This window comes from Passer domesticus, chromosome 4 (genome assembly GCF_036417665.1).
Source record: "Passer domesticus isolate bPasDom1 chromosome 4, bPasDom1.hap1, whole genome shotgun sequence".
NCBI classification, from domain to species: domain Eukaryota; kingdom Metazoa; phylum Chordata; class Aves; order Passeriformes; family Passeridae; genus Passer; species Passer domesticus.
This window is the reverse complement of record NC_087477.1, coordinates 40,695,527-40,718,292: the sequence shown is the minus strand read 5'-3', so window position 1 is coordinate 40,718,292 and position 22,766 is coordinate 40,695,527. Positions and strand designations below refer to the sequence as shown.

The window sequence follows — 22,766 nt, the reverse complement described above, 5'->3', positions numbered from 1 at the left end:
CAGATGTTTTTCTGGAGTATGTATTTGTAAGACAATAATGCAAGCACTAAAACATCAAAAAAATCAAAGCATTCATAAAAGAGAATAAGTAATTCTGCTCTGGATTTGTTGGTTTTGTTTTTCGTTTGTTTGAGGTGGTTTTTTTACTGTTTGGTGGAGTTTTTTTGTTTTGTTCCTCTCTCCACATTCACAAGTGTTTCCAGAAAAGCCACAAGTTCTGAACAAGGTCATTCATGATACTGATTCAGCTGCTGACTTGCCTTTCAAAAGTGCCAGACCAGTTTTACCTCATTTCTTTTAGGAAAGCAATGCAATGGGACAGTAACTTCATCTCCCAAATTAACTATTCTTGGATACCCAGCTCTAGGCAATTGGCTTACTCTGTGCCAGCACTTTATTCCTACCCTCCTAGTTGTTTGTATTTCTCAAAATGCAGCATATTACTCACTTTGACTGTAGTTGCTTCCCACATATTCATTCATCTTAGTTTGTCTCACTGGATTTCTTCAACTGCATCTCATTAAATAGCCTGAATTTTTTCTTCCAGTTGCATGCTAGGCTGACTTTCAGTGAAATGAAGGTAGATTTACACCAATGAAAGGAAAACAGAATGTAGTTGCATGGTCTTAAACTTTAAGAGGCAACAAAGCTTTCTAGGCTATGAATTTTAACACTCAGAGATTAGCAATTCATCTTAGTTTCAGTTGTATACTTCTAGGACAGAACAGTTATCTAGAGAATCCCTGATAGGTTTTTTACTAAAAGCATTGCTCCAGAAGCTGTGGTGAAGCAGCAGAACAGTTCATGGCCCACACAAGGAAGAGGTCCTATCCCATGTCCCTGGCACACTCACGCTGTAGGTCCTGCTCAGGTCACAAACAATTCAGTTCAGCAACAGCTTCAGGAAGAGGAAAACAGAAGGGAGTAAGGCCACGTCACTGCAAACTGGGAACAGAGGCTGGGAGCTGTGCAGCTGCCACCCTGGACAGAGACTCCATCAGCTCGTCTGCTTCTAGAATTATTCCATGCTTTTTATTACCATAACTACATATTTAGAGTCAGTAAGCCAGATTCTGAAGACTTAGAGACAGTAATTAATGCTGTGTTAGTTCTCCTGCAATAATGTTAGAATTCAAACTTACTAGCAGCAAACATGTTCAACATATCACCAGAACTGCCAGACTCCAGGTTTCATCTAATTCTTAACTGACTAATGCAAGAGCAATATTCTCTGCCCTAGCAGCCAGTGTACCTCTGGTAAGGGACAAAAATTTATAAAAGAGATGTAAGGAAATATTATACTAAACAGTTCCAGAACTGGACAAAAATTCATTAGATATACTGAGTATGACCACTAAGGAAAACATTTCCAGAGATTAATCTCTTTTTGCAAATAAATCAATTAAAAAATCCTGACTTTTCTAGAGTAATCCTTTCCTCTGGATGTTCTGATTTCTCAAAGATTACTCTCCTGTTTTATTTCTCTAAAATTAAACTTTCAACTCTGCATTGAGCTAGTTCCAAGCTAAACATGACCTTTGGAGGCCAGCAGATCTTCTTGTATCTCATCCACCCTAGTAGCTAAAATTAGGACTGTCCCTCTCCCTACCTGGCCAAAAAGAAAAATAATAATGGAGAAAGCAACTCCTTATCTATTCTATCACACCCTCAAAGGTCCTTGGCACGGAGGGAGCCAATTCCAAAACACATCTACTGTGGCACCAGTAAATAGACTGGCACCCACCTAAAAATGCTCTTTGATGTACAGCTGACACAGTTTTGAAAAGGAAAACAGACTGATAATGTTGCAGCCTTAAAATAAGACAAGGAGCAGGAAAGTAAGTTGTTCCTCTAAGGCATAATACTTTTCTGACTTGCTTCCTTAATCCCAGCAAAATGAAGTTTCTGTCTTGCCATTCATGAATACCAAAAATTTATGCTGAAGTTTCTGAGGTATTTTCAGAAGATAAATACTTCAACTACTTTGGCTTTTGAAAGATTTTCCCAGTGTTGTGACCTTCCTTAGGACTTGGAAGTAAAAGATTTCCTTGGTTATCAAGCTCCTCCTCATCTGTTATCATAATTTATAATCCTTCATAAATTGATGAGACTCCAGATTTTTAATGTTCTCTTGCATTCACTAATGACACTATGACAGTACCAAAGCAGGGACCTATTAGTCCACACACTTTTTGCCCAGTATCACATTGTAGCCTACTTACTCACTAGAATCACCCACAGGATGAGATTATAGCCAGAGTGGCTTAGGAGTGTTTTTTAAATTAAAAAGTAAGTAATTAGGTCTTTAATGACTGTACTGCAACTTAAATGTTTAAGTTACTGAATTCACACGTAAAAACATCATTACCAAAGCCTCTTTAAAAGATTCACCTTTTCAGCTTCAACTGGTTGCTCAAGGGTGTACCTGAACAATTATATCATGAGGCTGAAATGAAGGTTCCTCTCTCCAGCACTTCCTACAACAGTAATACTCAGCTGCTTGTGTGTAGACAGTATATTTTGCATAAGTCACTTGAGAATCCACAACATTTTACATATCAGCAATGTAATTTCAACAAACAGAGAGAACAAACTCTCAACTCAAGCAAAGCTCATTAGGATGTAAAAACTATCAGCAAAACTGATTAAATATCAACATCCTGAGATAGGGTTGAGGGTAGGGATTTTTTAAATTATGTTGTTACATGTCTTTTCAGTATAAGTGGGTAGCCATTAAGTGTGAACAACAGCTATAAAGTGAAAAAAATGCCAATGAACAAAATCAATATTAAGTGGTACTTAGACCAAGTTAGTTTGTAGTACTCCTTTTTGTATCTGAAGGATCATAAACTGCTTCAGAAAGCAATCAGATTTGCATTGATATAGTGATTAAACTATCACCAACTGCTCTTCAGTGAAACAAAATATTGATGTTGGTAAAGTAAGTCATGGACTTACTGTGCCAACAAGTGCCAATGAAGTCAAAGAGTTACAGAAATTTTATCTAGAAGAACACCTTTGGTGAAAGTTTCAGTATCATTTCAGATTAGCCTCCTTCTGTGGCAGAGTAGTCACCAAAGATTTCCCCTTAGAAAAGATTCAAGCAAAGACATTCACATATTGTCACACACTGACTCCACCACAACTAGAATACAGTGAGAGATTTTCCCTTCCTCTTGAATATTATATTCCTACAAGGAGAGAGGCAAAAAAACCCATGTTTCATAAAGCAGTTTCTGTGCAAAAAGAAAATCTTCAAATGAGACTAGTAGTCAGCAGCACACCTTTGCAATACATGAAACAGCCTACAACAGAACAGCCTGTGTATAAAATACACTGTAGCACTTCACTGGAAGAAAGGGGAAACTTTCAAACTGACTGGACATAAAAAGAATACTACAATAAATCATATTGCAAATTACATGCTAGTTTCAATAAGCAATGTCCCTCAGGAATGCATTACATTTTAAAATTCACTTCGACTTTTTGTTGGTTAAGATAAGCTACAGTTTATTTTAGTTATAGCGGCACAAAGTAGGATGGAGCAAGTATTCTGCTTAGGTTGCATTTTGCAAACTTGAGCATGCATATGGCAATGGAATCAATTACTTTACTCCCACCCAATTTCTTCACTTTAAATCTCAAGCACTGCAAGAAAATCTCATCAATGTAATCTGGATAGCAAAAAGGTTTATCCAAATTTATGTTTAAATAATGTTATACTTACAGTGTACAAATTTTTGTTTTAAAATACTTACAACAGAAATACTCAATGTGCATTTCACAACATTGAACTTAATATGAAACAAAGGCCACAAACACTGCTTTAAAAAGCCCAATAGTACACTTGCAATAGGCGACAGATTAGTTTTTCATTAATTCAATTCTATTTGAAGCAAACCAGTGTTTTAAAAACTTCCTGTGAATCCAGAAAGTTAAACAACAATATACTTCCACAGCTCTGAAATATACAATATGCAGAGTTCTTTAAAAAATTAAAATTAGTATATGATACATGATTTAGACACCCAGAACTTGAACCTTGCATTCTCCTCCCACTGGACAGCTCTTCTTGCCATCTCTCTTCCTGCACAAGTGATAATTTGTGACAAAATATGGAACCTGTAATTGTTACAGGCCATAAAAGTTACCAAAAGCACTGATGATTTTTAAAACAATTTTGAAAGAAAAAGACAAAACCCACTGAATTTATAGAATGGAAAGACTACTAAAGACCATGGACTACACATGGCCAGGAGCACTGCCACATGCTTGGACTATGCACATATTCTCCTGCCCCCTTCTCTCCCATCAATTCCTACTCTGAGGACAGCCTAACCTCAAAATCCTCAGTGATCCCCACTGTTCCATATACAACAAATATATTGAATACCTCCAGGGCTTGGCTCATGAACAAGCAGCTTCTCTGACAACAGCTACAGAGAGGTTTCCAAGATATGTTTCTGCTCAACCCAACAGATTCTAGCACTGCAAAACCAAATCAAAATCTAATCAACATTTAGCCTTTCAATTCAATCCATTCTTGCAGGCCTATATAGTATATAGTAACAGTATATCTTACTCTTCCTCTCTTTCATTTATTCCAAGTTTATAATTTGAAATAATAACGCATACTTTAAAACAATTTAACTAATCCACACTAGCTTTACCTGAAAACCATCTTTGTCTCAAAAAATATTGGGATCTAAAGAAAAATGACGCACAGGAAAACAGTGTCAACTGAGAATTTGATCCTTCCAGATTTTGTTCTACAATCTTATTTTGTATTAATCTTTTTCCTTCGAAGATAGCTGTCACCACAATGGTGGGCTTTTCCTCCAAATGAAATGTAAAACCACTATGTTCATAATAATCACTTTTACTAAGAAAAACATGATCACTTTTTCCTGGTTTGCTTTTTGTGGTTTCTTTATGTCTATCATAAAATCTGTGAAATTCTAACCTCACATTAACCAAATCTCCTTTATTCAGAATGGTTACATATTCCCTTACGTTTTATAGAGACACTAGCAAGGACAACTTACCCTGGTTTAGTACTAAGGTGTAGCCAATTTTGGAACAATACCTACTTACCATGTTTACTTCCAGGAGACCAAACTTAAGAAAAAGAGTTGTCAGACTACAATCAGAAAACCAGTCATACTTTTCCATTTCCTCACACCAGTGGCCTCTATCCACCATCACACACTGCTAACTTCCCTGCACTGTGCTTAGTTCCTCAGGGCAAAATACACACTCACCTAATGAAACTCAAGACACAAGCAACGACAAGTAAATCAAGATGGTTGGACAAAACATTATTTATGACATACCCAGGAACTCTACTCACATTGTGTGATACATACACAAGCTTTTTCCTTGTTTATCTTGAGCTGAGAAAGAAAAAACACTTCATGCATTATGAAAGCCACATATACATCTTTATATTCTGTGAATTGCCAGGTGGATGTGTCCTTTACAGTCCTCTCCCTCAGCACCACAGGGAAAGCAAATTTGTATGCTAGTATATAGTGATGAAAGATTAGAAATCAGAACCATTTAAATTATTTATAGGACATTACTGATTCCTCAAGAAGGCCACGTGAAGTAGCCTGCAACTGGACCAAGGTATCCTGTGAAAGAGTAAAGTCATGTAATAGCTATTTTCTATTAATATTAACATTTTGTGAAATTCAAGGCAGTTTAAAAATTACCTACATGAGTAAAACAGGATTTTCCTCTATAGTATTCATTTCTGTCAGTAGCCAAGTTTTTCTGGCTTGCTCCTAAGATTAAACTCGCTGCTGGATGAAAAAGATGTTTTCTTTCCAACAAGCTTGAGTCTTCACAATTTTTATAATGAGAACAAACTCAAAACTCTACAAACTGACACCAGGGGGAAAAAAAAAATGAATAAAAAAACTACAAACAAACAATCAACCTCCACATCACAACTCAGGAAGAATACAACTGAAAGGAAGCATGATCCTCAGGTACTCCATATAAACTAATGGAATTTTTTCACTTTGTATCTTTTGTCATTCTGAAATTCTAACTTGAATCTATAAGTCTTACTTAGAAAAGTTTAATTGAAAACAAAAATACATGGGAACATATTTGTTCCAGATGCATTAGTATTTTCCAATAAAAACCACTAAGTATTTAATACAGCTGGGACTAGAGTTGGTAATCACAGATACTTAACAATCAGACTAGATACTAAATCTCCTGTTTAAGGAATTAGGGGTTTCTTTCATTACTGCTGTTAGCTAAAGCAACAGGAATCCAAACATACTAGTAAAATTGAGGAGTTACACAGAATAGAAAGAAATGAGAACTAGAGAAAGACCACACCATTGTGCTGGCTCATGTCACTTCCAGCCATCAGTGACTGTATTGCCTTTCCATTAGCATAACGAGATTTTAAGTCAGGGAAAGAAGAAACAGCCAACTGAAAGCTTTACACTGCTAGAAAGAAAGTTATATAAAGACCAGCCTCTAGTTTAAATTAACAATTGTTGATACTTTGTTTTCTCTCTGGAAAAGGAAATAGACTTGTCTTTACTGAGCAAAATATTATATTCTATTGCTACAAACCATCTGAAGAACTCTTATCTACAGCAACTGATTGACAAAAAGTCACTTTGGCAACCAAAGCTGTTTCCACACAGCCACAGAATCATGGATTAGCTGTAGGTCAGTACATGTAAAAGCTTGTACTCAAATTTTGGGCAAGGTACCATTAGTCTTGGGAATATGTAGAGCTTCCAAGCATCCTCCTAGATGAGCTTTTAGACAAGACTTGATCTTCAAAACATTCTAATGATCTGGGTTTAATAAAAGAGGTTTGGAACACAGTCAGAATTATCAGTTTATTCCGAGAGTGGAAACAATAACATACTGAATATTTGGCAAGCATCAGACTATCTACAAGCCCTCAGTTTCCTGAAGATACTTTGATATGATACTCTGGGACCTTTTATAAGCTGTTACAGAGAAACCAGATGTCTCCTTAATCCTTACAGAGCAGCACAGGTTAGGATGAGACGAACAAAATCCTTCCTTCCCATTTGACAAAACGGTCTCCCATCAGCTCCAAGAACTGCAACAAACTGCACCAAAAAAGAGGTGGAAGCACTACAGGGGAAGATAAAACCAGACACATGCTACATGAAAGGCTGCTGAGAGATGGTGTTCATTTTCATAAAGCAAGTGTTTGGTGGTTCAGAAATAACAAACAAGGCACAAGAGTTTACCAGAAAGTTAATACTAAATTATAATCTACCAGCTATTTGTATCAATTTGATACAAATCAAATCAATTTGAAAGAAAACCTGGTATATAAAAAACAGGAACTAGTGGTTATTATAAAGTATCATTTCATATTTCTTCCCCATTCTAATGCTGTTTGACTGGTATAAATGCTCCACCTGATACAACAAACACAACTTGGGAAACCAAACACACAGTCAGGTTTCCAGTGATTTCAAGCTTGTCTGTACTAATCCCAGTCTCATTTCACACCCACACATCAGGCTCCCTCCCTAGCTAGCTTGGGCTTCTTTTCTGTACACAGCTTCCTTATGACAATCTTGCAATCAACACCCACATCTCCTCCCCAAACGATGCCAACTCTCCTATGAAACATTAAGTCTATGAAAACCACACCCCCCTTTAATGCTCTTTCATCTGGCCCTCTTGCAAACTGAGAATAAGCATCTCTTGGGGAGGTGACTCATAAGTGATCAGCCCTTTTCACATTGTAAAACAGCTTATCTAATAGAACACAGCACATGCACAATGTTGCATCAAGAGCCAAATGATATTCATGCTTGTAGATGAGGCTGGGGAAAAGACTTATCTAAATTTTCATCTGTCAGCTAACTAGTTTCACTGCAGAGTAAGATAAAGTAAGATGATCCAATGACAAGCCAAAGTCTAGGACCTCTGTCCTTTATTCACCTTTTGTTGCAAAATGTTTTCTAAAGTTTCTGTGCCCAATTTTTAAGTTCAGCTAGAGAATACGAGTCTTTCCTCCTTCAACTCTTTGTATCTTACATTGTACCTGTTAGAGCCAGGAGAAAAAAAGAAAATGTACATTCTTGAGATGACAAGCAATTCAATTATTTCATATCCTGTAAGCCAAATAATGTGGTTATATTCAGAAACAAACAAACAAAAAAAGAGAGGAGTCTTCCCAACTCAAGAAAATCCCAGTGTACAGGCTGTTGGGTTCTCATCACTGTGCCACAGGTAACCTACCTCTGACATACAGGGTATATAGGTCACAATATATTTATTGTTCTCCAGAAGTTACAGGCCACTAAAAGACAGCTAAAGCACCTTTGATAATTGCTGTATATTCATTTCACATGTAAGCAATTACTGTGATTGCCACAGGAATATTGCACAATAGTGGCACTGTACAGGTGTGAACACAAACAGAGTTGAAACACAAAACACTGACAGGATGCTCCAGGCACCTAAATGCAGCTGAGTGCTACAGGAGACTCTACCAGGCATCTGAAATCAGACTGTAGTCTCAAGCTCACTTTCCATAGGATGGGTGTCCATACCACAAAAACTGATTGTGACACCCAGCACTCCAAACAGCAAGCTCATGGCTCGGCAAACAAACTTCTGTTCTGAGCTACCAATTACACACACACAGACACACACTCATCTTACCTGCAATTAAAGCATGTCAACAGGTCAGCAAGGAAAAATTGGCTCTGGCAGCATTTCCATTTGGTCAAGAATCTAGACTTAAAGTTTCTTCAGCTTGCAGCAGCATTCAGCTCTCCACTACACATAAGGAAAGGCAGAGAAAGTAGAAAAGTAAAAATTATCATTCTCTATTAACAGAAACCTGGCAGTGTAAAAACTGCCAGAACTCCATCTTAAAGAAAACAAGATAATGAACTCTCAAATACACAGGAGTAGCAGTAACAGAGCACATTTCACATCACAAGACACGTCCATACAGACAAGGTCAGAGCTTCCAGGCCTTTCATCAATACCTAGTGAGAAGCCCTTGAAAACACCAAGGGCACCATCAGCTAAGAGCCCACACCACTGCAGAAGCAATCCGTATTTGCCTTTCTTGCTGCCTTCTGTTCACTACTGCAACTCAAAAACATTTCCATCCATGCTGCAACCCAAACCCAATCATGCATAACACACTGAATAAATCTGAAGCAATTAAGAAACTGTTCTGGCTAAAAAGTAACCACTGGGGGGAAAAAAACCAAAACACAGAAGCAGAAAAAAGTGGCATTACACTGAATAGTAAAGCTGGTTACATTGCCAAAAAACTGATTACAGAACTCACTTTTCAGACAAGAAATGCATCATAACAGCATCTTGTTAAACAAGCTAAACACATGCAAGGGAGAAGGAGAAACCCACACCTTCCTGTCAACACTGAAGTAATTCATATTAAATTTATATTTGACATGTAACAAGGCTGCACACATACAGAAAAATGCAAGTATGAAAAGCGTGTCTATTCATTGACACAGTGCTTAGCATTCAAAATTGATTTTACAGACATCCTGCTAACCTGCCTGACAGAAATTCCTCCAGACTACACAAATTAATTCAAAATAAGGAGACTGTCATTTTTCTGTGTCTTATAAGCAGGGAGGTAAAACTCCGAAAGTTTTCAGTCTGCTGAAAGGAATCCTGCAAAAATTTAGGAAGTATATACATCAAGGCAAAAATATTTTTTTATAAACATAATTTTTAACCATGAACTCATAGTTTAAAACAAGTTCTTAAACAGCTTTCCCATCAGGGGAGCATGAACAAAACAGCCAAAAATTAAGGCCTTATGGGAAGACTCTGTTTTTATATTGCAAATATAACATGGTTTCAGTACATGCTAGACTAGATGACCCTTTGCCATTTCATGCTCCTGAATTTCAGGGATGATTATATCAGGTTGCTCCACAGATGTAACCAGAAATTTCATTAAGAGACTTTTTAGCATCATTTTCCCCTCAAATACAACAAAGAGGTAGTCCTAAAAATTAGCCAATTTTCAAGAGAAATGATAAATGGTATCCTCCAGATCATCTCTAAAATGTTTCCTGTAGTAAAATACTGTTCACAAAATTTTACCTCGTTAACCCCTCTATTTTTAATATATTTTCTTATTACTCAAAATCATTACAATTGAGGGCTCTAAACGAAGGAGATTTCTCCATAATTTGTAATTACTACTAAATTCTCTCCTGTTTGCTTCATATATTCATCGCATCTGGTCATAAAAATAAGGTTCCAAGTTTAATTTGTTAAACACATTCTCCCTATTTTTGTTTTGCTCTATCATTTATCTGGGTAAATTTCCAAGTGGAGCCTATAATTATGTTCTTGACCAGACTGTCTTTTAGATTAAACAATTATTTTTCCCCTGGATTATCTTTAATTTGCAGCATAGCTTAAGAGCTATTGGCATAGACATAACAAAATAGGTATAGTCTAAATGACATCCTCATGTTTGAGGTTTTCAAGTTGATCAGCCTGATATTTTTATTTCCTTTTACTACACATGAAATAATCCATCAGAGGGAACAGAAAAGAAGAACAGGGGAAAGAAAATTAAAAGAGAAATTTCCCCTACCCAGAGCCCAAACTGAAGTCCTAAAGATAACCCACAGCCTCTACAGAAATAACACTTTCCAGCGTATGTGGGAAAGGACTATGCAATGAGCATCTGTGGAGGGGCTTCAAGCGAACAGAATTAAGAGGGCATTGGGGGAGGGCAAAACCTCTCAGAATATTTGTTTTAAAGATTCCAGCATGCTTCCATCTAAAGATAATCTTGTATCTAGAACCACAAGCCTGAAATTGAAAATTGGTACAAGAGACTGAAATCAGAGCCAATGAAGAACAGACACATGAGGGACAATCCCATTTCTGTCATGGCTAGTGCATGTTTTCAAATATATGCTTAATAAAAAGTTACACAGTGGTGCCATATTATCCAAACTTGTTCAATGTTTCAGCTTCAAAGCCCTGCAAGACTGACTCAATGAATCTTTGTTACTACTACTGAGACAGAAAAGAAAATCACAAAGGTCTGTTCTTTTGCAGGCGACAAAAGTTCTTTTGTAGTCTACAAAAATTTCTCTATGATATGCAGTTAATGTGCAGGTTTTAGAGAGAAGGCATTCAGAGCATGGAACAATTCCCTGAACCAACATCTGTAAAAAATCTGAATCTGAAACCTTGGTATCAAGCTATGGTAGATGTCCAGAACCTAAGTACCTTTAGCTTCCCAAATAATTTGGAAAAAAACCAACAAAAACTCACATAAAACCAAACCCACACAGACACCCCTTAGGTCAGAGTACAAAAGAAGACTCAGTCTAGTATATGAAAGAACAAAAATTTAAATAATTTAGCAAGTTCCAATTTTGAATCATCCTTTTTAATATTATTTTTAAAAGCTGTAATTAATTAAAGAAGCATGGTGATGATAACTGAATGGAGAGCTTCCTGTAGTTGTGGCCCAGGAGAGTCATATTAATCACACAATATCACCAGTTTAGTATTGCCAGATAGGAAATAATACATCCTTATCTCCAGGGAGCACTGACACTGGGACCTCTTTGCAGGCGATGACAAACCATTATTGCCAAGCACAGTCTTGCTTATGTAACATCCTTGGAAGAGCAAATATTTTGCTTTTGCATCAAATACACAGCTTTTTAAAAGCAGGCAACCAGGTAAAAAATAATATACATCTGCATTCTGTATCCTGGATGGTAAGGAGGAAGAACAGAGGGAGAGAGAGGAGATTAAAACGGTTCTGCCTTCCCGTTTCTGAAAACTGAGACAGGTGAGGAAAACATGAAATAGTTTCAAAAACTTTGAATCAGACACAAAAATGTTATATTTCTATCTAATATTTTCTATCTCATATGATTTATATGAATTTTATATATTTTCTAGATCACAGTATTTATACAAATCATATTATTCACAATTATAGAAATATAAGATAAAATATATATATCAGCTCACATTGCTGGGATAGCCTGAAATTCTCCTAAAATGAGTGTGGTGAGGCATGCATATTAAAAAGCTTTAGAACATAATCAATTCTTAGTAGTAGCCTTCATGAATTACGATGCTCTGCTTTGTATACTGAGATCATCAAATCATAATACACAGCAGTTTTCAATGTTTCTTCAGTCCACAGCAGAGCAGACTGTCAAACTTACTTTTAACAGGCAGGTTACCAGGACATTCTCAGAATGGCAAAACCCTTTTCAAGGATTTATACGTTCTCTGTCTCCCCTCTGTTTTTTTTTTCTAAACACAATTAATTTTGAGCTCAGGGTTATACTGCATTTTATTTGAGAGGAAAGCTGTCCTTAGAGACTGTATCACATCCCATGCATCTTAACCTACACCACTACCCAAGCTGGATATTATGAAAGATGCATAGCTTTGTGGTTTGGGAAATTCAAATTGCTTTCCTTATCTTTCCCCTTCATGTGAAAGCCCAAGAAAATAATCCTAGAAACCATAATCCACAGATATATGAATCAATACAAATATTCCCAGTACCAACAGATACCACTCAAAACAGCAGATGGACTTTAAAATATTAAGAGGGAAGTATGTTCCGGTTTCATACATGCATGAATTAAGATAACAAACATATCATAGAGGTGATACCTCCTGGGAAACCTCCCTCTGTGAGTAACAAACCTAGAAATCTTCTAAACTGCTAATTTTACATAAAAATGTGCCTATTTGCTTTTGATTTAAAGATCAGTTGACACTACAGGACTTCCTCAAATGTTTGTTTTCCTTCTGCTATCCACAGTTTTGCCCAATAACGTGCAGCTGAAATTAAAACCTTTGTTTAATGTCACTGTTGTTATCCCTATCATTTGGACAAGAAATATCATGCAGTGAAGAACCCCTTCTGTTTTGGACTGTTACTGGGCAAATAATTAAAGAAAAAGAATTCGTGTATTCAAACAAACACAGGCTACAAGGGCAGCACAATAGAGGGTTGTTAACAACAACATACAGCAGATTACACAAAAGAGTTTTCCAAATTTTCACTAGCACATGCTGATTAAGTCTGCGTGGCAGAGAGCAGACTCACACAGGTCTGGAAGCAGTAAAACCCCAGTGGCTTGGATGCAACACCACACAAATATGACAAAATTGTTTTCAAAGCTAACCCAGGCATCTTCACATCACATTTTCTTGCACTCCCTGTTCTAGGATTTGCTCCTGCAGAGCCAGTGTGGGTATAGCCATGCCCACAGTCATTTTTTCATGTTGTTTTCTCTAATAGGGAGTTCTAGCTACTTTTCAACAGCCACAGCACTGCAAAGTCTCCCTCATCTACTTCATGCAGGTGAAAAGGGAAAAAAACAACAGAGAAAAGAGGCATCATGTTTTGATATCTTCTCGATCCTCCTTATCAGTTGAAATATAAGAGTAGAGGTACTGAAGTGAATTCTCAGTACTGTGCTCTCCCTGGATTTTACACATCATGCTGCACCACAGTAACCATCTCCTTTTTGTACTCAAAGGATAAAAAAAAAAAACCACCTCAAAGTCATCTAGTCCTTCCCCCTGTGCCATGGTAACACACATCATGTTTCTGTCACAACTCACAGCTGCTTTCATTACCTGTTCTTGAAATCATACACAACTTTTTCTGATAATATATTCCAATGCAATTCTGTCTTACCAAGGGAGGAAAGAGAACAGATCACTGTGAGAAACACGTTTATCTCATACACTCAGACAAACCCTCACTTCTCATTTCTCCACTGTCTTCTTCACTTCTTTGAAGCTAAAATAACTTTAGTTATTTTAGAAGCTTTCAGTTCATACAGTCATTCCCCCAGACATCCAGGTATCCTTACTGCTCTTCTCCAGACTCCCTCCAATGGGTTCATACTACCTTCTTTTTTTCCCTTTTAAATTACTTTTTAATTAATTCCATCTTCAAAACATAACACTACATCAATATTGGCTGGAAAGATCAGTTCATTTCACTTGTAGAACATATTTCTATTTACACATATGTGGTGCAGACACAGGATCCACAACAAGAACTGGAGAGGTCCTTAAGGTTAACTGAAACAAGCCTCAGAGAGAAGCATTTGGTCCTTCTGGCCTTCTCCAACTGCTCCCATCAACCAGGAGGCAGAAATTACTTTAAAGAAGCCTTGCTGTATTTGAAATAAGGAACTGTGTTATAGGGGTTTGCAAGACAAACTTCAGTCCCAACCTAAGAACCAGCTTTATTTAAAAAAACCCCAAAACCTTCTAAGAGCAGTATTCAATTCTTTTGATTGAAGACATTCTCTAATTTTACAATTCTACAGCAATGTTGACTCCTGTTATTATTGTTGTCTACTAAAATATATAAATCCTTCAAGTATATACTTAAAATAAACTCCTCACCCCTAAACAACAACACTATCTCAGTGCATTTCTAGAGAAAACAATGTTTTTCAAGCAGTTTAGCACTTGCCCACAGTCAATTCCTCCAGACATTCCTTAATAAGAATGAAATTCTGACTGTTTATATCACAGAGTCAAGCTACTAGAGACCTACTGCTCCTCTTCTGTTAGCATTTTGGAAAACAAAATTCTATTAGTCTAATGGTTTAATCTTAAAAATAAAATCATATGGGCTACTGCTTATTACTTTGTCATTTTCTACTGCTTTTGGAGGGTTTAATTCCCAAGAAAAATACTAGAACAAATAAAGATAAACAACTGAGTCTACAGTTGCTCATTTCCACTTGCCCCTTGCCCCTGACACCTGTACAGACAGACACTACAATCCCTCTTCTCAGTGGCACAGTATTACACATACCCTCCGTGAGTTAAGTAACTGCAGCAGCTCAAGGATTACATCAGCCAGCCCTTACTCTTTCAACAGTGTCTTTGTAAACGCTTCAAACTTAAACTTCCCTAACTGCTCTAAAACTCACTCTTTCCTCACACCAGCTTAGGGTTTTAGCACTTGCCTTGGACATCATGTTCCCCTCCAAGTCTCAATATCTTTTATTAGACCTGAGGTGAAGAAACAAACAAAAAAAGACCTCAGCCTGCTTTGCATTATCTGTCCACAGCTCCACTAGTCAAACAGGAGGAAACCTCCTCTTGCTTTTTTACTAACTTTCTATAATTATTTCTCATTATTCTTTTTGACTTGGCCATTCTGAATTTTTAATTGTACATGTGTGTGCATTATTTTTGCACTTGTCCTTGGCAATCCAGCTGGGAATTCCTTTCCCTCCTTGCATTTGATGTTGAAGGGCTCACCAGTAGCCAAGGCAGCCTCCCACTACTTTTCATATTTTCCTCTGTGGAAGAATAGTTTCAATTTCTGCATTAGCATATGCCACAGACTCCAATATTCCTGCTTCTAAATAAATCATATTTTTATTTCAGAATATTTAAATGTACTTTTAATTATAACTGATTAGACCACATTGTCTCCTGATACCAGGCCCAATGCCAAGTGCTCCTGAAATGTTGCTGTTGACTTGATGCCTCTCTTAAACCTGAACTGTTGTTACTTTAAATGTTTGCAAAACAAATGCACACTAGTAAGAGAATATGCCTTGCTGCCAATACAACAAAATTTTATCCCCCTTACTTTAAAATCAAACAGTAATGTTTCAGCTATTGAATGCAGGTTGCTAAAAACACTACTATCAAAAGATACAATTTGCAAATAACCATGCATTATAAATGCAGTCTTTGCTAAACTGCCTTAGTTGTTCCTCTCTGAACATTTTATTTTTTTCTAACAATAAAGGTTCTTGTGAGAAGAAAATAAAAGTTTTCCAAGTTCAAGGATTCCACTGGCATCAAAGCGAAACAAACCTAGCCTTAACTAGCTGAAGGAAATTTTTCAAAAGAATCTCAATACTACTGTGTGTTCTGCTTTATCAACACCAGCAACTCAGGAACCCATAAGCACTGGGCTGCTGCTGGCAAGCATCACCTCTGTAAAAATCATGCCAGCAAAATATGCTGAAAGCAGATGCAACCACTGACAGCCATAAAAATCTCTGTGTTACCTGGCAGCAAGTTCAAGGAAATAGCTTTTAGTGTTGTTCACACTACTGGGACCAAAATATTAGGAACAGAATCATTGCAAAGGCAAATCAGTTTCTGTCCTCTCTGGTTTTCTTCCACTCAGAATGTACTCTCACTTCACAGGCTTCTCGTCCTATTAATATGTTTCAAGAAGCTGATAAAAAACTTTCTAATTGTTTACCTGAAACCACTCCAAGCAGGCAAGCATAATTAATCTTAATGCAAGTCAGCAATTCAGAAAGGAAATTATCCTGTTACACCTATTGCTGACTATGTGTTCCTATGTGTTCTCTGCTTCCGTGTACTGAATGGCAAAATGGCCAATTAAAAGAAGAAAAGAAAAAAAAATTTTCACAATCCATACCAAAGGTATTCCAAGGATATTGGGTGATTTGAGAACAACATTGGAGCCAAAAATAAAAGGGAACAATGCACACTTTTCTAAAGATCTTTATGGTTTGCAGCAAAATGTTTTGCTGCTTAGCACCTGTTGTCACTTTACCTTGGTCAGGCAGTCAAGGCAGAGACACCAGCACAATTCTAAGCCCACTCACAGAGAGGAACAGAGCCCTCACTTTCAAAACAAATCCACATCATGCTGTGGTTGGGGGCATGCACCTCCTGCAAAGTCCAGCACTGGAAATCATTGAGTTCCTCAAAAGGGGAGATAAACTTTTGACCTCCATAGGTTTTCTTACAGGAAGATGGAATTTATAACAATGACCTAAAACACATTTATGGCACAAGTGAAGTGTAAAAATGCACAAATGTGCCAAGAGGAAGTAGCACAGTTCTGTTTACTAAGAGCCATGGGTCCAGAGCAGAAACTTACAGATGTTCCACCTTCAACTTGTAATTATGAAAGGCACACCTCCCTGCTCAGGCTTCCTTCTTGCCTTGTATGTTTAAGGTATACATGCTTACAGAAGCACTACTCAGGATCGTGCCAGTACAGTGACGAAGCAGAAAGCCAAGTTATCTCTCCCTCTCAGGTTTGCTGTGTTAGGGCAGGAGCCTGCCACAGCAAAATGAGTTGACACAATTCAATAACAATCCATGCTACTTCTTGGACTTGGCAAGACAACAGCAACTTTTTAACCACAGCTCTCTGACTAGTGTGTAAAAAACCTAAAATAATTTAGTTATTACAATTATATTAACTGTTAATTGTTAATAAAACTAACTCAAAAGTATAATATTCTCTTCTCTCCTGCTCGGGGGTATCTGAGGTTTTACAAAAGATTTTGTGAATGCAAGTGAGATTGATTCTTCAGCAGTTTAACTCTTCAACTGTTAGCCAACAGCTAAATTTAAGTTACAATCCAAAGGTTTACTGGAATATAAAGACTGTCAATACTTTAAAACTTTTATTTGTTTCACATGCTCCAGGAGAGCCTTCCAATTGTGAGCTTGTTCAAGGGCATCATTTGTTCAGTTCCGCAGGCAAACTCCACTTGTATTGCCAGAACAGTCTTTCTATATAAAAACTCTCACAGAAAGAAATCCTACACTTCACCAATATACAATCCAGGCAACTTGCAAAAATGAGCTAGAATCAGAAGGATAATGGGCACAATTGTCTTTCAGTAGTAGTTACTGACACAAAGAATCTAGCATATTTTTATTACCACACAGCTTTCCTATCTTAAAAAAAAGACAGGTTCTTCTAAGGCATGCAAATGTTTAAATAAATAAAACCATGTCTGCCATATGCTTGGAGACTACAGTAGAGGTACCAGGGGAGAAAACATTTGACTATGCTTCTAAAGCTAAATGGCAAAAATGACATAAGAATTTGCCTCGTACTTTTAGCACTAATCTAACGATGCTATGTATGTTCTCACACAAAAAGTGGATAACACCATTATGTTTAGCTCAGAATTAACTGTCATGGTCTAACGTTACTGTATGCACAGGCAATTCAGTATTGCATCAAAATTTGACCTTTTTTTTTAAGGAAAGGCAAAAGATAAAGAAGTCATTGATTTCCCAAAAACTCACCATCTATAGCAAGCAGAGCACAGTTTCAAACAGAACAAATTTCAGGGCAAATTTTCCAACTGCTAGGAAAAAGTGCTACATTTTGTTCAGAGATAATGAGTCGAAGTCCCAACTACATGCTGGGCCTCCTGCACGCAGATAGCTATGATTGTGTCTTGCTTCCAAACTTTCCTCTGCTAATTAAATGTAATCTCACTTGATATCATGGGTAACACTTTCTTAGATTATGTCTTCACACGCCTTGAGCCTGTATCACCACTCTCACAAGCTCTTATCTTACCTGCTCTGTTTCAGTTCCACATGGAATTGCCTCACCTGGACATGCTCTTTAGGATCACCTTAGACAAGAATTTTCTGGCCACATGGTTTAACATGCAAAGCATTCTTATCATACCATCACCGAGTCCTTGACTGAGAGATACCTGCCTATACTGACAGGAAGTCTTATGATCAATGCCTACAATGGAAAGTTAGGGAAGATGGGTTCCCAAAGCTCCTCAGTGCTCATAATGCTAACTTCAGCTGGTGAATGCTTCCTTACCAACACAGCACTTCCACAGTTAAAGCTGACTCCTTAAAACGTACTGGTGTGTGTACACATGTATTACAATGGAGTGATATTGAGCCAGAAGCACTTATTGTACACATTCACAAGTGCATTCAAAACTGTTCTTTTAATTCACTACAATCATGGAATTATTAAGGCTGGAAAAGACCTGCAAGATCATCGAGTGAGTAAACCTGTGACTAAACACCACCATGTCAACTAAACTATAGCACCAAGTGCCACATCCAGTCATTTCCAGACTCCCAGGGATGGTGACTCCACCCCTTCCCTGGGCAGCCCATGCCAAAGCTTAACCACCTCTTCAATGAAGAAATTCTTCCTAAAGTCCAGCCTGAATCTCCCTGGCAGAGCTTGAGGCCATCCTCTGTTGTTGTTTGCCTGGAAGAAGAGACCAACACCCACTGGGTTCCAAGCACCTTTCAGGCAGTTGTAGAGAGGGATAAGGTCTCCCTTGAGCCTCCTTCTCTCCAGGCTACACACCCCCAGATCCCTCAGCCACCCCTCACAGGACTCAGTCTCTAAACTCTTCACCAGCTTCACTGTCCTTCTCTGGACATGCTCCAGAACCTCAACGTCCTTCTTGTGAGGGGCCCAGAAATGGACCGAGGACTTGAGGTGCAACCTCAGCAACTTGATCCAGGTCTAACTGGCCTGCTATCCGTGACACAATGAAGTCCTAGCTCTACTTGCCAAATAAATTAATAAGATCAGGAAAAGGCACTGTTTCTTGAAAGCTGTTTGAATGAGGTTTTAAAGATACAGACATTCTTACAGAGCACCCATACCAGCATCTACTTACAAGTCTTTATTTGGCCACTATATTGTATTGCCAAAAGGACTGAAAAAAATGTCAGAATTTCTAGGTCACTCATACCCAACTTTTGACTAGTGCAGACCTTTGTAGTCTCTTCTGGAAGTACCCCAAGGTTATTTGTCTTTACTCAATCCCATCACAGCATTAGAAGTGCAACCACAACGTACCAAAAAGATGGACATCTGCTGTTGTGTACTGCATTACCTGAAACACCCAAAAGCACTATTCTGCTAAAAGCCTTCCTTGATGCCCTCTTTCCTGGTGCTTATTCTGATGCAGATACAGTGCATGACCATTCTGCTGGGGTGGCAGAGATTTAGTGTAAAACTGACCTACCTCATTGGGCTGCAAAGAGCCCATAAGTAAGATGGCAATGCCAAGCCAGCATGTCTGAGTAGAAGAGTTTGAGAGTTTGTCTGTAAACCCAAATATAGTTATAAAATTTTTACCAAAAAGGATTACTAGAACAAGAGGTCAACAAAGCCTTGTTCTCAGCAGCACATAACAAACACCACAAACATACCAACTACACTAAATATGCCATGGGAGAAAGAGAGGGAGAGAGAGGGAGAGAAAGAACAACTCTCTCATGTCTGAGGGAAACTACTGCTCACAGTAATATCAGATCAGGATGTGGAGAACTGCATCTTTAAAAAGTCAAGTATGCTACTCAAACATTATAGAGCTAAACAAGATTCCCATCAGGCTAATTAAAATTTGGAGATCTTTTGCAATGAAACCCTCTGTAGGCATCAAAAAGCAGCATCTATATATAATAAATAAAGATATGCAAGGGAGGAACAGCAGCACTTGTGAATGAATTCTTTGTTAAAAAGAAGTCTTAAAATGAGGTATATCAAAGCAATCTTAATAATCCTTCAATGTACAGTTTAACAGAGCAACTGATGCCTTAGATGGTACTGAGAGCCTGTAAATCTGAAGACTTAAGCTTGACAGGCATCAATGCATCATTATAATCTTTTTGAAGAGAAAACATAGCTATAGATTTCCAAAACTCAGTTTCATGCCAGGATCAAATAAAACCACATTAGCAGCAGTTTCTCCAATTTTGCTTCTCTTGGCTTCAGTTTCTGTAAAGGTTTGTATCCCATTTAGTGGAATAAAATCCCAAAAATAAAACCAGAAAAACAACTCAAAGCCAAAACCCTTACAGAGTACAATCCAGTTTTCACCAGCACCACTGTACAGTTTAGACACAGTGAAGTTTTATGAAGAAAAAAAGGAAACCATGTATATTAAGTTTCTTCCACAGGCTTTGTCCACATATTTTTCATCAATCTAATAGGATTCACTTCTTTTTCAAAGCACATATCATCAATCACCATGGCTCAATAAACAGACTAAAACAGCTGTTACTTGAAGTCAATTGAAAACATTGTTTTGATTGAGACAGATAAGAGGAAAAGGCATCTGGATGTTTCACAAGTTTCACCAGTGCCATCCTCACATCAATATCTCACTGGTATAACCTTGCCCTCTACAATTATTTCTACTTCAACTTATGGATTGTAAATTTTTTCTGTCTTTCCTTTCTCCCTTTGACCTTCCATGTTCATTAAAGCACAGCCAGAGAGAAAGAAACAAATTACAGCATTAGGTCCTAATTCTTAGATTAGTTGCAGATCAGGTGGGCTCTTGTACACACATACTCCAGCAGAAGTAAAGTACCACAGATAATGTGAAAACCATCATTTGACTTCACTCCTTCAGGTATTACAAACCCTTCCAATCAACATTTTTTCTAAAAGGTTTACTTCTAGAAATTATGATATAAAACCAGCACAGAACAGAGACATGGGTCTACACTGCATGACCTAACACTACTACCTTGGTGTATGAGAGATCTCTTTGAATGGACAATTTATTATCACTACCTCTTCTCTCTGAAAATGAAAACAAAACTAAGACCTCAGGCTTCCCCAGTAAAATGAGGCCCTAGATCCTTCTTACTGCTTATGGGAGAATAAAACCACTGTTGTACTAAAGGAAAATGTAACTGACGCACAGCGTCAGTTTCACATTGATCAACAGAAAACACCTGGGCAGAGAGGGCACTGGCAGATTCTGAAGTCACATTCAGTTCAACCACAAGTAATAGAGTGGCACACAAAATTACACAACCAGTTTTATGCATTTTTTTCTTCTTACTGTCACTGTATGAGACATGTTAATGCTAATCACAAAACCAATCAAACAGCCCAGGGAAAAGTTAGACTGAAATAAAAATCTCCAAATACCATCAAGTATGCCTCAGCCTTTCTCAGTTACAAGAAACCCCGTATCCCAACCTGGCAAACTCCTATACCGGCAGGCTGGCCTTACGCATGACCTCCCAGCAGACAGTGGGCACCTGCCAGCACCTATGTATTTGCCCACATGGAGTGATTCAATCATGTCGAGTTGCCACCAACACCCTTGTGCAACAGAAAGGTTCACATGACCTTGCTAACAGCTCCTCAAAGATGAGAGAAAGCAACACAGTATTCACTTTGTCAGGGCACACTGTCTTCTCCCGTTACCCGGGCCCCCAAGTTGCCGAGACCTCCACCTTCCTCTGGCACCCAAAGCAAACGCCAACACAGCCTTCAGCGATTCGGTGAGTGACGCAAGGAGAAAGAAATAATCAATGTTAATTAACCTGTTAAAGCAGTAGTCCGAACCCAAACTCGGCACACAGACACAGGGTCCCGCAGGTGACAGCCCCACGCAGGAACACCTGGCACTCGGTCAGGCGTCACACTCGGGAGGAAAAGCCTCCCGGAAAATAAAAGCGTATCCCATGCTCTCACCTCGGCACTCGTCCGCTCACACAGCCCTGCGCCAAGCCTGGGTCCTTTCTCTCCCAGAAGTTTGCGGCCGACGCTGCCCAAGGGTCGTCCTACAAACCAACAGCGGAAAAGCCGAGCCAAAAAGATAAAGGGGATTAGGCGGGCATTACTTCCACTGACCTATATACTGCCCTCAGCCCGCGGCGGCCCTGCGGCAGACGGCAGCTGCTCGGCCGGGGGTGACACCGGCCTGACAGCCCGCCCCGCCTGCCACAGGCCGAGCGGCGGCGCGACAGCCCCCAAACTCCGTGCGGGGCCCGTCCCAGCCGCCGCCGCCCGCTCACGGCTCCCGCCCCAGCGGGACCGGCCCCTACCTGGCGCGGGTGGCGGCGGAAAGTTTCTCCGGGGAGGGGCCAGGCGGGCTCCACTCCCTCTCCGCCGAAACCACCGGCTCCGGGGAGGAAGGAAGGAAGGAAGAAAGGAAAGAGGGAGG

General features: G+C 38.6%; 1 protein-coding gene across 10 annotated transcripts in view; it reads right to left on the bottom strand.

The window, feature by feature from the left end:
* Window positions 1-22,757, bottom strand: part of FHIP1A (FHF complex subunit HOOK interacting protein 1A) — a 92,169-nt gene extending 69,412 nt beyond the window's left edge. For 2 of the 10 annotated variants that reach the window (XM_064417372.1, XM_064417371.1), the window contains exons 1-2: window positions 22,295-22,440; window positions 8,689-8,805 (exon numbers count right to left, since the gene is read on the bottom strand). The gene's annotated coding sequence lies outside the window, so the exon portion shown is untranslated. Of the gene's footprint in view, window positions 1-2,391; window positions 2,411-4,393; window positions 4,489-8,688; window positions 8,806-21,332; window positions 21,356-22,143; window positions 22,167-22,294; window positions 22,441-22,647 lie in introns of those variants that run through there. The other 8 variants (XM_064417362.1, XM_064417366.1, XM_064417370.1 and 5 more) reach the window with 8 other exon arrangements.
* Between the last annotated feature and the right edge of the window lie 9 nt (window positions 22,758-22,766).